The sequence below is a fragment of the Vigna umbellata genome, chromosome 1 (genome assembly GCF_029865625.1).
Source record: "Vigna umbellata cultivar VRB3 chromosome 1, Vumbellata_1.0, whole genome shotgun sequence".
NCBI lineage: Eukaryota > Viridiplantae > Streptophyta > Magnoliopsida > Fabales > Fabaceae > Vigna > Vigna umbellata.
The window spans coordinates 89907703-89923326 of record NC_142165.1 but is presented as its reverse complement, the minus strand read 5'-3'; the positions used below and the strand labels follow the sequence as shown (position 1 = coordinate 89923326).

Here is a 15624-nt window from a genome sequence, read left to right as displayed (position 1 = left end):
CGTTGAATTCGGCGACAACGTCGAAGGTGTAGTCTCTCCTCCAACTACATCAGTGACCTCAACCTTGATTCTTCATTATTTTGATTTTTGATATTCCTTGATCTCGGACAACACACCGTTTTGTGTATTCGTACAGGGAAAACTTCCAAAATCTTAAATTCCTCTAAATAACCTTCTACTAGTTCTGGAATCTGCTCAAATTCACATCATTAATCCATGTCAATTAAAAACACTCACTCCAGCGTGCTAACGCCGTTGGGTCCAATTTAACGGTAGAGACCCAATTGTTGCAATTTTCATAAAATTAGGACCCAATTGAGAAATCGAAAAAGAACCGGATGAAATTGAGATTCTCCTCGAAAAATAGGGACCTCGTGAATAATTAAACCTATTTTTTATTATTGAAAATCGATATTTTTGTATAAAAAAGGTTAAACACTTGGTATTATTTCAACATATTTGTTTCCCAGAGAACAAATTTTCTAGTTATTAACCCATTAAATAACATGGAAACCTTACTAATTTATGAAATAGTGAATTCTTTTAAGAAAAAGAAAATCCAAAAGTTTAATTTACTCGTTTAAATTTAGCGAGAAAATTTGAGATTTTTTCTATGAAAGCAAACATATTATGGGTATAAAAACTATTATAGCTAACCTAAATCTAATAAATATAGCATAAAATGATATAATTATTTAAGTTTTACTATCTAAATAAAATATTTTTTTAAATATATTAGTAACTCTAATTATTCTTTTTAAATAATTAAATTTTTATTAACATTTTCATTACTTCTATTTATTTTTTAAGAGTTGTATGTGTTTTTTCTTTTGTTCTGGACAAATTATTTTATTTAAACAAATTGATTTGATAAATATAAATCAAATTTAGGTTTTATTTATTTCTAAAAATTAAATTTTTTATTTCATAATTCAAAGTAACGTTAAATTATTTCTTTTTATAATTTTCATTATGTGTAATATTTACAAAGAATCATGTAATACAATATTAGCTGTTTGAATTTATAATACTAAGCATGATTTAATTTAATTACATAAAAGATTTTAAATATAAACCAATAAATACTAAAAATAATAATAATAAATTTCTTTTATTAAATTAAAATAAATAATAATTAATTAGAGGAAATTAAAGAGAATAGAAAATATCATAAATATAAACAATGGTTATTAAAATCATTATATATGAGTAATTGTAAGATCAAAGTTCAACCACATTGGAGTTAAAAGCTTTTAAAGTAAAATATTTTTTTTACTAAATAATTTTACAATAAACTTATAAATTAATCAAATAAAGTATTAGCTAGATTATTAAGTTACTAGAAATAATTTATACTATACAAATATAACAATAGATCAGGTCGGATACAAATAGACTCGTCACCCAGTTACATAGTTTGGTCCTGACCTACGTAGGTTAGAGCCAGAAAAATCCGTAGGATAAAAAAGTCCCCCTATAGCAAAAGTCCGAGAGTTACTCTCTCTACCACCACATATTGCTCCCTACATCTTCCAATTTCTATTTTACCCTTCAGTAATATTTAAAGAGATATGAATATGCGATGGATTCTTAAACAAATGTCAACATCCGTTGAAGGACAAACGAATGTTGACATCCGTTTACAAATGGAGGGTGCACCAGGAAAATTAAAGTATATTAAGATACACCACTAACTGCTCATGGGAAACACCACCAATTTCATCCATCCATGAAATCCCCCATCAGCCTCATATGCATCATTTGAATACACCCCAACACTCCACCACTTTCACCGAAATCAAATTCCTCTTCTTTTCCTTTTCTCGGTAACTGTTCTTCTTTAAAAATAAAGCAATTCGAAACAAAAGCAACTAACTTTAATTAAAATAATAATTAATTCATTAAATAAAACAAAATTAATTTAATTATAAATACATAATTTACTTAAAATATAATTACTTAACTTTAAAAGTATCTAAAAATTAATTTACAAATCAATAAATTAATAAACTAAAAACTAAAAAAAAAAAGAATCCGTTCAGTTTTCCATGTTTTTTTTACAAACACTTCATTTATAAATAAATAATACTACAAAACATATTAAATTAAAAAAAATTAACAACCTAAATAAAATTAAATTAATAACCTAAAAAAACAAGAAAACGAAACCTTAAGGCGTCAACAAATATGGGAGATCCGTTGAACCTTCAACAGAAGAAAACACCCAAAACGTTGAAAGGCTTCAACACATATATGAGACATCCATTGAAGGCTCAACGGATGTCCCATATCTGTTGTAGCCTTTGGCGTTTCTCTTCTTTTTCGTTTAACACAAAACAGAGACGTATATAGAATCACTAACCTGGATCAGAGACAACAACAAAGGAAACACCAAACTCCACAACACCAAGAACCCACCATGAATCAAGCAACATCACGAACCCACCACCAACCAAGCACCAACACGAACCAAGCAAAGGAGAAGAGAACCTTGATGGAAATGGTAAATTAGGAAAAAAGGAAGATGGAAAATTGGGGAAAGAGAAAGAGAATAATAAGAGAGGTAGAGAGAAAGTAAGAGTGTGGGGGTGGGGGTGTGGTGTGCGGTTGAGTGAATAAAAGAGTAAAAATTAAGGTGTTAAGAAAAAGTTAAAAAAGTAAAGGGTAAAAGTAAATAAGGATATTTTTGAAATTAAAAACATTGGAGAGGTATAGGAAGTAGTGTGTGGTGGTGGAAGGAGTAACACTCCACTTTAACTCTGACCCTAACCCACGGGGTTTTGAGGGTTGAGCTTTTTTTTACCCCCACTTGAGGGGTTTCTTAAAATGGATTTTTTCAAGAATAAGTTAGGACTGACCTATAAGCCATAAATAAAGTTGACACCTCTAGATATTGATCGTGTTTATTTATTACTTGATTTACAACAAAAAAATCTATTAATTATCCGTTTTGTTATTAGTCGAACATTCGTTTAAGAAATATTTACTAATATTTTCTAAATTTTTAAAATAAATTTAAAAAAAATTAATATAAATTAAATATAAATTTTAATTAAATTTAACTTAATAATATATAAATTAAATTTTAATTTTTTTTAATAATAAATATCCATATATACAAATACTATTATTCACACTAACCTATTTATAAACTACTATTAAAATATACACTATTTACTATGAACGGATAATAAATATTTATAAATACTAAAATTTTTTTTTGAAATATTACCTTTGAACACAATTTTATTTTATTTTTTTTAAGAATGGAGTGGAAACAAGAAGCGCATAAATGAAAGAGACATACTGTTGATGAAGAAGCGGAATCATGGTGACTAAGCATATGATAAAGGTTCAACTTTGTAAATGGGGCATGGTGGTGGATACGCGGTTTCCCCAAAAGATGGATAATCCACCTCAAAGGATCTTTTCATTCAATTTGAACCACATTAATCGTCTTTTAGCCCACCATGTCTACTGAATCAATGCTTTCCACCAAACTTTTTTCGAATTTTAGCCTCCAGATAATATCTATCAATAAAGGGAACCAACACCAAGATTAAATAAAGAGTCACCTCAACGCGTTAACTAGAATGCACACAATTCCAATTCTACCACTCTACCTCTCAAAAACAAAAACCTCATAGCTTATATATACATGCAAATCATAACCTTAGTTGTACCAATATCAAACATAAACATTCGATCGCATGTTTCTTAGTCCCAGAACACAGGCCATGTCGAAATTGAGTTTCCTTGAGTTTCACCATAGTAGCTCTTTGAGGAACTCCTCTCAATCCAAAAGTCCAGCCCCAAACAGCAACAACTACAAATCAAACCAGACATCAAATATGGGATGCAATTTTCAGCCAAGATCAGAGGAAATGAAATGGGTGTTTGAGAAGTTTGACACCAACAAAGATGGCAAGATTTCCCTCGAAGAGTACAAAGCAGCTATGAGGACAATGGGGTGGGGAATTGGAGGCACTGAGGCTGTGGAGTCTTTTGAGGTGATGGACTCTGATGGAGATGGCTCCATTGATTTCAAAGAGTTCATGGAAATGTTCAACGTAGAGGAAAGGGTGAAGGAAACGGAGATCAAGAGTGCTTTCCAAGTGTTTGATTTGAATGGAGATGGGAAAATTAGTGCCGAGGAATTGTCACATGTTCTGAAAAGCCTAGGAGAGAGTTGCAGCCTCAGTGCTTGTAAGAAAATGGTGATGGGAGTAGATGGAAATGGTGATGGCTTTATAGACTTGAATGAGTTTATGAGGATGATGATGAGTGGCAAGAAACTCACCTAAGTGATCATATGTGTCTGCCTTTTCCTCTGCAACTTAGGTTGCAACTTTGTACCATTGATCTTCTTAGTTAATCTATGTATTTGTATTTTCTCTTGCCATGAACAAAAAGCTACTTTCTCTTTGATTTTTCTAAATATGTTGTTTTGTTATTAGACGTGATCTCTTTCAGCAAAAACCAGATATAAAGTTGCTAAGAAAATCCCCAAGCATAACCGAAACAGAGAAAATAGCACAGATTTTGAGGATCGATGAAACACAAATAAAATACGTATGACAGCATAAAAATAGAGCAAACTATGAATAATCGGTTTCTGATTCAAGTTCAACTGATTGAATCAATTGATTTTTATCGCATGACTTACTCACCAATTTCACTTTAGTATTATTCATGATTCGAAAACTCCTCAGATCTTGTGGTCTTGTGTCACGGGGTAACTTTTGTTACAATAACTTTTTATATTATTATTAATTTCATTAAAATATTTTATTACTGGAGTTATTTAAATATTATATTTATTAAATCCACTAAATATATTATAGTCAGTATTACTTACAAATATTAGTGTGTATATAAATAATATATTAAAATTAATTGAGGTTATTAAACCTAATTCATGATCATTTGGTAGTGCTATTAAAATGGATCATTCGATCACTTAGTGAATCAACCTAATTCGACTATTTTATTAACGAGCTAAAAAAGTTTTGACAATTCTATTCTTTGGAGAAGGATATTCCGTGTTATACGTAGAAGTCGAAAGGAGTTGTTTTTTATACTTTATAATAAATTCAAAACTTTATTTATTTATTGATTTTCATTGATAGTTAGCGAAATACTACTGCCAAGCAAACAAAGTTAAAAAAAATCTAAAGTAAAAAAATTAGAACCGCGCGTTCTATTTTGTTTCCAAACTTTCCAATATATTTGGTTAACACTTGATGTCCCTCTGAAGATATTTTAAAAATATAATTCATATTTTTGTTTTTTCTATTGTAAAACAGGTGAAATACGAGTGATATATTCCCTTAAAAATACTTTCAAACTTATTTTTCGGATGAGTTTGGCTTTTAAAAAATAATTTTATTTTATATAATACTTTGTTTTTGGTTTACAGGGTCAAGGTTAACTATTTTTCAAACTTCGTTCATTCAATTCCTTGCATGGGTCAATATTTATTTGTCATTTACTTCGCTCGGGTCACCGTTTGGTCGTACTAAAAAGTTATTTATAGAATATACTCTGATGTCAAAATCAGTATAGGACAATCAAGCAAGTCAGTATAGGTTCAACAGTCTAGCAATAAATGTAAATTAAATGTAACCAATCTATCTCAATACCTCAAACCTGTATTTATAGATTTGATAATGAGTTTTGGATTAGCGCTAACCAAATTCCAACTCAACTCGTAATGGTCGTACTTTCTTTGAAGATAATCATCCTTAGTCTTAATTCTCATTTATGATTGATCATTCAGTTCATGTTACTTGACCGACCATTTCACTAAGTGTTCTTGATTAATGAGACCGTCCGATCTTAACATACACTACACTTTGTTTACAAGATAATTCAATTTTTGAAATAAAAAATATTAGCATTTCTTTCATATTAATATTTTTCTTTGCGAATGACTTTATTTAATAAATGTAAGCATATATTTGAAAAAGAATTTTGATTTTAATTTTTCACTATATCCACCTTATAGTCTCAAGTACATTTCTTTTATTCTTTTAGTCAAGAATGACAAATTGAGGTAGGCTTGACAGGTCAGTTCGCTAACCCGATAAGGAGGGTTACTCCCTAGACCACCACACATTGCTCCCTGCACCACCACACTTTTTTTAAATTCCAAAATTATCTTTTATATTTTAAAATATCATACACCTCCTCCTTCTCTCTTGAACGGATGTCGAAATCCGTTGAAGAAAAAATTCTTCAACGGATGTGCCACATCCGTTTAATTTTTTTTTTAAGTTTTTAAATTAATATATAAATATTATTTAATTTTTTTAAAAAATTATTATTTAATTATTTATAAATTAATTTTATTTTATTTAATAAAATAATTATTATTAATTTAATATATGTATTATTATTTAAATAATAAAATAGTTTTTAAAAATTTATTAAAATGGATGTGGCAACATCCATGAAGTTTTTTCTTTTTAAATTTTTAGTTTTTAATTTATTATATTTGAAATTAATATATAAATATTATTTAATTAATTTAAAATTATTAGTTAATTATTTATGAATTAATTTTATTTTATTTAATAAAATAATAATTATTAATTTAATTTATATATTATTATTTAAATAATAATCAAAATAGTTTTAAAAATTTTATTAAAACGGATGTGGCAATCCGTTAACGGATGTCGCCACATCCGTCGAAGATTTTTTTCTTTTAAATAAAAATAATAAATTAAAATATAAAATATGTGAACGGACGGATGCCAACATCTGTTGAAGGTGAAACGGATGTCAACATCCATTTTAGAGAAGGACAAAATTGGTATGGGGTGGTGCAGGGAGCATTCGGTAATGGTGGAGGGAGTAAGTGTCCTCGATAAGAAGTATATGGGCTAGGTTAAAGCGTTGAACCCACCCCATCTTTTTAGACTGACAGATCACACATAAAGCAAAGAGGCACGCCACCATGTTTGTTTCTCTTCGTTTGATTTGTCATGCTTTATGATTTTTCCCTTGATTTGACGTATCACCATTTTTTCTGGTTGTGCTTGGAACACTACATTGATGATTTTGCTAAGGTTGAGGCTTCTATAAGGATTAGGGTGGGCTTGGAACACTACACTGTACATCCTGGACTACCATGATTTGTTATTACCATTAGTAAAAGAGGTGAGAAAACTAAAAGGCATAATGTTATATGGATCAATAACATTTTTCTTTCTAACCTGCGAGGACTCTTTGAGATATGACTATTAAACTAACTCGGCCAACAATGGATAGAAAGCCTCAAAGGGAGAAAGTTTTCGAACTTGACACTCAATTGGTGTTTGGATTTGGAGGCTTGCCAAAATCCATCTTTTAACTCACTACATTGATGATAAGTGGCGACCATCCCACTTGCTCATTTAATGGTAGACTAATTTATCAATTTCAACACATTTCAAGTCAGTTCAAGTCAGGCTAGTAATAGATCAAATTCAAATGTGATGGCTAACTCATTTTGTCATCCTTTGAATTTTAGGCTTCCAAACTTGTTTTAGTTAATGAAGTAAATTTATTTTAATTCTATATAAATTTGGTTATTTATTGATATTCTTTTATCTAAACCCAACAAAGTCATAGTGTTAATCAAAATCATTACAAAAAAAAGTTAATTAATTTTCATTTCATAATTCATTAATTGAAATATCTAATTTAAAAAGATAAAAAATATCAAAATTCTATTAAATTAAAGAGTTTTTATTACTTTTTAGTTTTGTAAAGTTTTAAAGTTATTCCACTGTTAGTTTTATCATAAACTCTAAAATATATAACTAAAAAAATAATAATAAGTTGGAAATTTTAAATTGAAAAAATATATCTTTGATTACAGAAGAGTATGTTTGAATTGACATGTTCTTTTTGTTATTGAAAGACTAAATCTCTCAACAAGACTTGCAAATAATGTTAGTAGGGGATTATCAAAGAATTATTCTATTGATAATTACTTATTTTCTTGTAGTAAAGTGATTTTAAAGTTTTTGATTCTAGGAATACCTTTAAGATAAACAAGAAGGAAAATATAAAGTAAAATAAGACAAAAAGATTATTTATGTTTAACAAAAATATGTAATCGAGCATTAGGAAAATATTACATATCTATATTAAGAACGATTTATTTGGAACACATCTAAATCAAATAGTATCATGTCTATTATGACTTTCATTCTTGTTCAAAAGTAGGCAAATCATAAGTATAAGATCATCTATTTCAGTATGTATCGAGTTATATTTTCGTAACCTTACAACATAAAGAGTGACACAAAGCATAACATGTACCAAAATTAAATTTGACAAATTTAGTCTTCTCTTGAGATAATTAACCAAGACTTTCATATTTCATGTAAATTTTTTCTTACCTTTGTTACATATTATATAAGCTAAACTGTCAGCCACATTAAGAATATAAGCTAAATTTGGTTTGGTGTGTGAGAGATAATCAATCTCTCTATGGGTTTCTAATATTTTATTTTGTTAGTTATAATTTAATTTTTATCAATGCACAACTTCAATCCCTCTTAATTGAAGAATTTGTTGATTTGTATTTGGTCATTCGAGTTTCTTTTAATAAATTTAATAAAGTTATTTTAAAGGTGTTAAATTTAAAATAACTTTGATATACTTGGGAGCGACAACATGTGAGTCCCTCCGTTCTGGTCCATCATACATTTGATCCTTTAAAAGTGGGTTGGAACCAACTAGTTTACATATTTACATTGGTCTTTTCTTTTATAAAAGTTTTTTTATATTTCTTTCTTCAAATGTAAATTTTTAATTTGTTAATAAATTAATTTTATCTTATAGTTCTACTTTCATTTTTTACTTATATAAATAGTTATAAAGAATTTTATCTCCAAAAAGATTCAAAATTAAATAAATTATTTAATAAAAGTCTTTTTATACTACTTTATTCAAATGCATATTTTTAATTTGTTTATAAGTTATTTTTATCTTAAAAAAGTATTTGTATATTATACTACTTTCATTTTTTACTTATATAAATATTCATAAAGAAATTTATCTCAAAAAAATCTAAAATTAAATAAATTATTTATGTTAATTCATCGTGGTCAACCACAAAAAATCAAAAAGTTAAGTAAATCATTTATTAGTATTAAAGGTGTTAAAATAACTTTTATTCAATTAGGAATGACAATACATATGGTTCTAGTCCATCCCCATATGATTTTTTAAGAGTGGATTGGACCAACTAGTTTACATATACAAGGTTAACAAATTAATAGATTTTGTATTTTATAAAAGTCTTTTACATTGTTTTCTTCAAATATATATTTTTAATTTGTATATAAGTTAATTTTGTCTTATAAATATTTACATTTTATATTCCTTCCATATGTAAATATTTACAGAGAAATTTATGTAAAACAAAGTCAAAATTAAATATATTATTTATGTAAAAATAATTTATTGTGATCCACCACAAAATCAGGAGTCACCTATAAATTACTTATTAATTATTAAAGAGATTAAAATAACAACTTTGATTCGTAGCAACATAGTCACTCTCTGCATCTCATTTTATTGCACTTTTGATCTTCTAAAAGTGGGTCCGGCTTAGCTAGTTTCCATACATATTAATAGGTCATGTATTTTAATATTTGCGATGACAATATGAACTTATATCAAAATAAAGAATAACGAGGTAATGAATGAATATATTATCTAAGTTGAAACGATGATGAACACAGTGAAAATCTTAAAGAGAAAATGATTAAGTTGCGAGTGATTGGAAATGTATTGATACTTTATCAAGAAAGTTTTATCACCTTATGATAATCGAATAATCTTGAAGAGCTACAGGATAACGTTAGCTCACCCTTATAAGGCGTACATATGGGACAAAATATCATCCTGTTATTGTTCATTTCTTATCAAACTTGACACATGTGATAAAAATACTATGTAATTTTGGTTTAACCATAGTACAAAATCACATCATATAAAAAGTTAACACGTGTGATCAAAGTAATATGTACTTTGGATTCAACGACCAGATTGTAAAATATCACATTGTATAGAGAGTTATTAAAAACGTTATAGTCGGTGTAATTTAAATCAGTGCGATTTTATCCATATCATATACCCATACGTCTCTAATGCTTAGAAACAATAATTATAAAGATTCTTCTTCCTTATCAAAGCATATTTTCAAGATAAAGCAAACAATCATTGAAACAGAGAATAAAATAAATGCTAAAGATATAAACAAATTTAAAGCGAGAATATATAGAGATAAATTAAATCTAATTAGTGATGATAAATATTAGTTTTAAAATTTTGTGATAATTGAAATAAGCAAGGATTAAATTTAACGATATTACAAAAACTTGAAAGATAGAACATATTTTATTCTTACTTATTTTCTAAGTAAATATCTAGCAGAGCGTTGCTTTGAATTATACCCATAAGAAGAGAGAACAGTTATCTGATTATTATCTGTATACAGCTAGGTGAGCGTGTGAGTTTTGAAATCTGAAAGCATATATATCGCTTATCGTGGCGTTTTATTCTATCTATGTACAATCCGTGTGCATACGGAAAAAGAAATAAGAGAAGACTGCTCAAGATTCTTCATTTTGGTGAATGTACTCCAATTTATGCTTTCTTTACTCCAACCTAATTTCATCTTTCCAAGATACAATAATACTCACATTTCAACCTTCCCAAAACATAGATTTCATTCACGAAACTTACGGGAAAGACCATCAGCTATTTCTATAACATTTACTCAATTTCTTTTTCAGTTATGAATTCAATGTGCACCAGATTACTTTATATTAAGGCATGCTTTTCAAAAGCTCTTTCAGATGCTCAAAACAAACAACGATCTTTCCAAAGCCAAACACAGAAATCGTAAAATTTTATCTTGAAACTACTAATTTTTCCTTCTTCATTTCACACCTCAAAATCCTACAAAACATTTTTAAAAGCACAGTCTAACTTTTATATACATACACAGAACCAAACTCTTTTTTCTTTTTTTTCTTTTTTTCATTGAACTAGCCGTTGTTTCTTGTGATCTGGCATTGGAAAATGAGCATTGACAATAAATTGAAGAGTCAAAAGAAATTTAAAGCTGGGTTAGAGGTAGTAGTCCAACCAATAAGATGCAAGTAATTGTTAACCAGATGGGAGACCAAGACCTGGGATGCAGCTTCTGAGGCCAATTCCAACAGCCTTTTTAACTCTTTAAAAATTTGTTGATTATGTTTTGACTGCTGTATTTTGAAAGGCTTTTATTTGTGCAAATGAACCACGTGGCATAACCCCATTAGGGTGGCCACTTGGAAAGGTTCGGAAGCACGTGAGTGACAACCATGTTCCAAGTTAAAATATTTTTGAACCCTGTCAGCCTTTGGCGTTTACTGCATCTTCACCATCTTGTTGCTCCTGGACTACCTTAGTTCTACTTCCATCTAACATTGTAACCTCTCCTACGTTGTTCGAAGTACAGAGAATGAATAGGAAGAAGTGTATTAGTAAGTTATTAGGGGCCATGATTAGAAGTTTTGAACATTATTGTTGTTGTCTGGTTTGGTCCGTATGATTGGGAAAAGCAGAAGGGCATTGGGTCCCTGTGGAGAAAAGTTTACGTGTTAAAGATACAAACATTTGTATAAGTTGGTGAAGGACAGAGTTGGTCTAGCTTAGGAAGGGAAGGGTTTCTGCGAGAGCCCATGTGATTCCTTACAGTATGTGCACAGCACGAAGAGCGAGTGACTAGGAACAGGGAAGCAGATTCAAATGCCCACTCAATGTGATCACTTTTTTTTTTAGAATAACGATCATTTTTTATAACATTTTTTGACAACATTTTAACATCAACTACTTATCTTTCTGTGATTGATAATAATCATAAACAGAAACATGGATTAATCATGACACGTGAATAATGTCAAAATATTGTAAAAAAAATGTTCTCATCACTTGGAATTCTTATATCAATTTAATCATTTCGCTAGCTACTTCTTTCAAATTTTACAAAGATATATGGTTCTGCAACTTCATCATAATAACAAGTACATATTTTAAATTTTTACTAAGAACTTATCGTTTAGCTTCCTGATTCTTTTCAACTATTACACTGTTTGTGATAATTTTAACTTTTGAATTTAAGTTTCACCATTTGCGACTATCTTAATTTTATTTCCTAGTTATATATAATATTGTTATTTTTTAAAATAATGTTTGGTGTTTTTGATATAGTAATAAGTTATTTTAAATGATAACTATTAATTTAGACTTGCTACATTGAGATGAGCTCACGTCACTTAATTTGAAATAAAAATTGAATTAAATTATGACAAATATTTAAAAACAAAGTGGAATTTATTATTGGATACACATATAAAGTAAAATTTCAAACTAAATGGTATAATCAAATTATTTGTGAAAGGTTATTTCACATGTTGGTCAGCTAGTTTGTCTTCTGACTTTTTAATATGGTTGCTGTTTGCATGTTAGTGTGTAGATTACTGAACTTTCTTTTTTATGTTATGATCATGCCCATTGTAGCTTATTATCTTTGTCTTCATCAATGACATGTGACTAGACATTTGTGTAGGCAAAGTAGATTGATAATAACATGTGTATGTGTTGAATAGTTTTGTGACAATGGTGTCATAGAAAATATGATAAATATATTTCATAGTGACGAAAAAAAGATTTGAATAAGACAAAAAAATATTGTGTAAAGAACTTGCTGAATGTGGACCGACGAGGTAGCTTATGACAGTGGTCCATAAAATCGGATAAATAAAAAGGTTAAAGATTAGAGTGATCAACATATTAATGTCGATGTTGGTTAGCACTTAAAAAAAACCCAATAATGTTGATACTTACGTTGTGGTGTGAGATATAGATGCTCATGTGGTGTATCATATTATTAATAAATATAAATGTTAAATAAGTTTGACTTAAAAATATCGAAACAAAGTATAAGATTATAAACTTACATCACCATTAGTAGTGACTGTCTGTGACATATAAACACATATTCTGTATTTTTGAAACTCATTACACTTGAGGTTAATATCTATTTGTTATTCCTTTTATATTTTCTTTATGTAGTTGATATAAGTTTAACAGGATTTGAGGAATAGTCTCTTGAAGGCCAACTTATCTCAACTTCATCAACTTGATGGTTACAAAATATATGATAGACATTAATATGTATGAGTGTCTCAATATGGTAAAGAGTCCATGAAACTGCCACACAAACATTTGGTAATTTCATAACAACAGGTTAAGGTTAACAATGGTAATTGCGTTATGATTAACTAATAATCTCCTTCAGTTGCAAACGATAAAATGTGTAACGAAAAAAAGTGTATGACATATGTCACTGTGATTGTCCTTTTGTGGATTATCAAAATAACTATAAAGCATGAAAATACCAAAATTATTATTTTTAAAGAAAACTATTTTGCTAGTGGAAATAAAACGAGTGTTTGTTCTCCACCACTAAACTAAAGTTGTGATGGTTAGCAGAATGACCAAATTCAATTTCAATATTACATTTTTCATCCAAACTTCAAGTATTAACAGAATGACAAAAGGAGTGGCATTTTTGGTTAAATGAAAGGCACAAAGAAGTCACCAAATGAGTGACTTTACTTCACAACAAACTATTACTAAAGTTGTCTTCCTTTTGATAACTTTGCTTCAAGTTTATGTCACCCTATCTTTCCAATTGAGTGACAACTTTAGGCTTACCATTTTTTTAAGACAAATTTTTATTCAATTTTTTCATAGAGGTAAAATTGAACATTATTTTTTTTTATGAAAGTTGGTTTTAGAACAATTCTTCCTTATCTGTAATGGAAAGTTATAAGAACATGTTAGCTCTCAGACTCAAATCATAAGACTCGGGAGTATGAATGAAATATAGCAAGTGAAAAAAATCAACAAAAAAGGTGATAATGGATGACATTGTTGTTAAAAAATGTGTGTATTAAAGAGCAATATTCCATGCTGGCCTTTGTTCAATCGTTACAAATCTCTGAATAATACTTGCAAAGGGAGATAAGATTTATCATGGAATATATATGTTATATTATAATAAAATAATTGCCAAAAATAATTTCTTACTACATTATTTTTATATATGTTGTTTTACCTTGTAACTTGTGTGATAAAAAAGAGTAAATTAGTTGACGAATCTAAAAAATTTACATGTAAGGATTTATGTGGAAGTGAAAATGTATGAGTGTCTATGTTGTTGACTTGTCTCTACAACTCTATGTTTTTGAAATTTTTGTTCAAGTTTGAGACAATATGTCTAACGAGTAAACTATTATGGATTTTCAATATCATAACCAACTTCTTTAGAATTTAAGAGTAATAATATAGTTGTGCCTTTATCAGTGGTCAAGTATAAGTTTTATTAAGGTGATACGTATTGTCCCAAAAGGTGAAAAACCATATCAGTATGTTTAATGTTTCACCATCAACAATTGAAAATACCAAGGAAAAAATGTTTCGGTTTTCATCTTATACAATTACAATAATAAAGTAATTTTATATTTGGTGGTTAGAAAAGTATGATCCATTCAAATAATTGTCTTGAAATATTTGAATTATTCAATGCATGACTTAAAAAACCAAAAAACTTGTTTATGATATAACACCAAGGATTTTGCATCCATGACTATGTAAGGGCTATCAATATATTGGATTATTGTGTTAAGGACACCTTTTTGAATTGTTTGCAATCATATAGAAAGATCGATATATGATTTCTGTCAATTTTTAAACTCATTGATACTGCTTTTTCTTTAGTTATTCAAACTCTTATATAAATTATATAACTTATATATGCATTCAAACTTAAGAATAGAGAGATTAGTTTTTATAGATTTAGAAACAATAGAAACTCTTTAAGTTGAGTTTACATTTTTGTAATTAGGAGATATAAATGTTGATGAACAAGTGTGACAAGTCTTCCCATTAATTACAAATTTTAGAATTTAAATGCTTTTATTAACTATTAATATTGTCATAATTAATAATTTGAATACTTTTAATATTTATATTACATATTTATGTATGCTTAAATATGAATGTTATTTTTAAAATGAAAACATATTTTTGGATATTGTCCATAATTTATTTCAACTTTTAAGCTACATTAACAAAAGTGAATTTATTAAATCTAATTTAAAAATATTGTAAAAAAATTATCATAAAAAAGTAACAACATATTAAAAAGGTAAATACGCAAACATTATTTCAAAAATAAAAAAATAACAGTATTATAGTTATAAGATTTTAATTTTGAAATTTTAATGAAAATATTTAAATTTTAAATATATAAAAATTCATAAAATAAAAAGGTAAAAAACTATTGAAGTATATAAAGGTCGAAGTTGCTGAGACTTAAAGAAACGATTAAAGTCATCATAAATATTAAAACTTAGAAAAAAAATTAAAGTAATCTTATCCATGATCACTAACTACTTCAATTTTTTAAATAATAATAATAATAATAATAATAATAATAATAATAATAATAATAGAAAGTTGTAACTTAATTAATTACTTGTTAATCCGGAAAAGAAAATTTGAAGC

General features: G+C 28.0%; 1 pseudogene; it reads left to right on the top strand.

The window, feature by feature from the left end:
* Positions 1 to 3609: 3609 nt before the first annotated feature.
* LOC124821072 (calmodulin-like protein 30 pseudogene) lies at positions 3610 to 4438 on the top strand (annotated as a pseudogene).
* The last annotated feature ends 11186 nt before the right edge of the window (positions 4439 to 15624 follow it).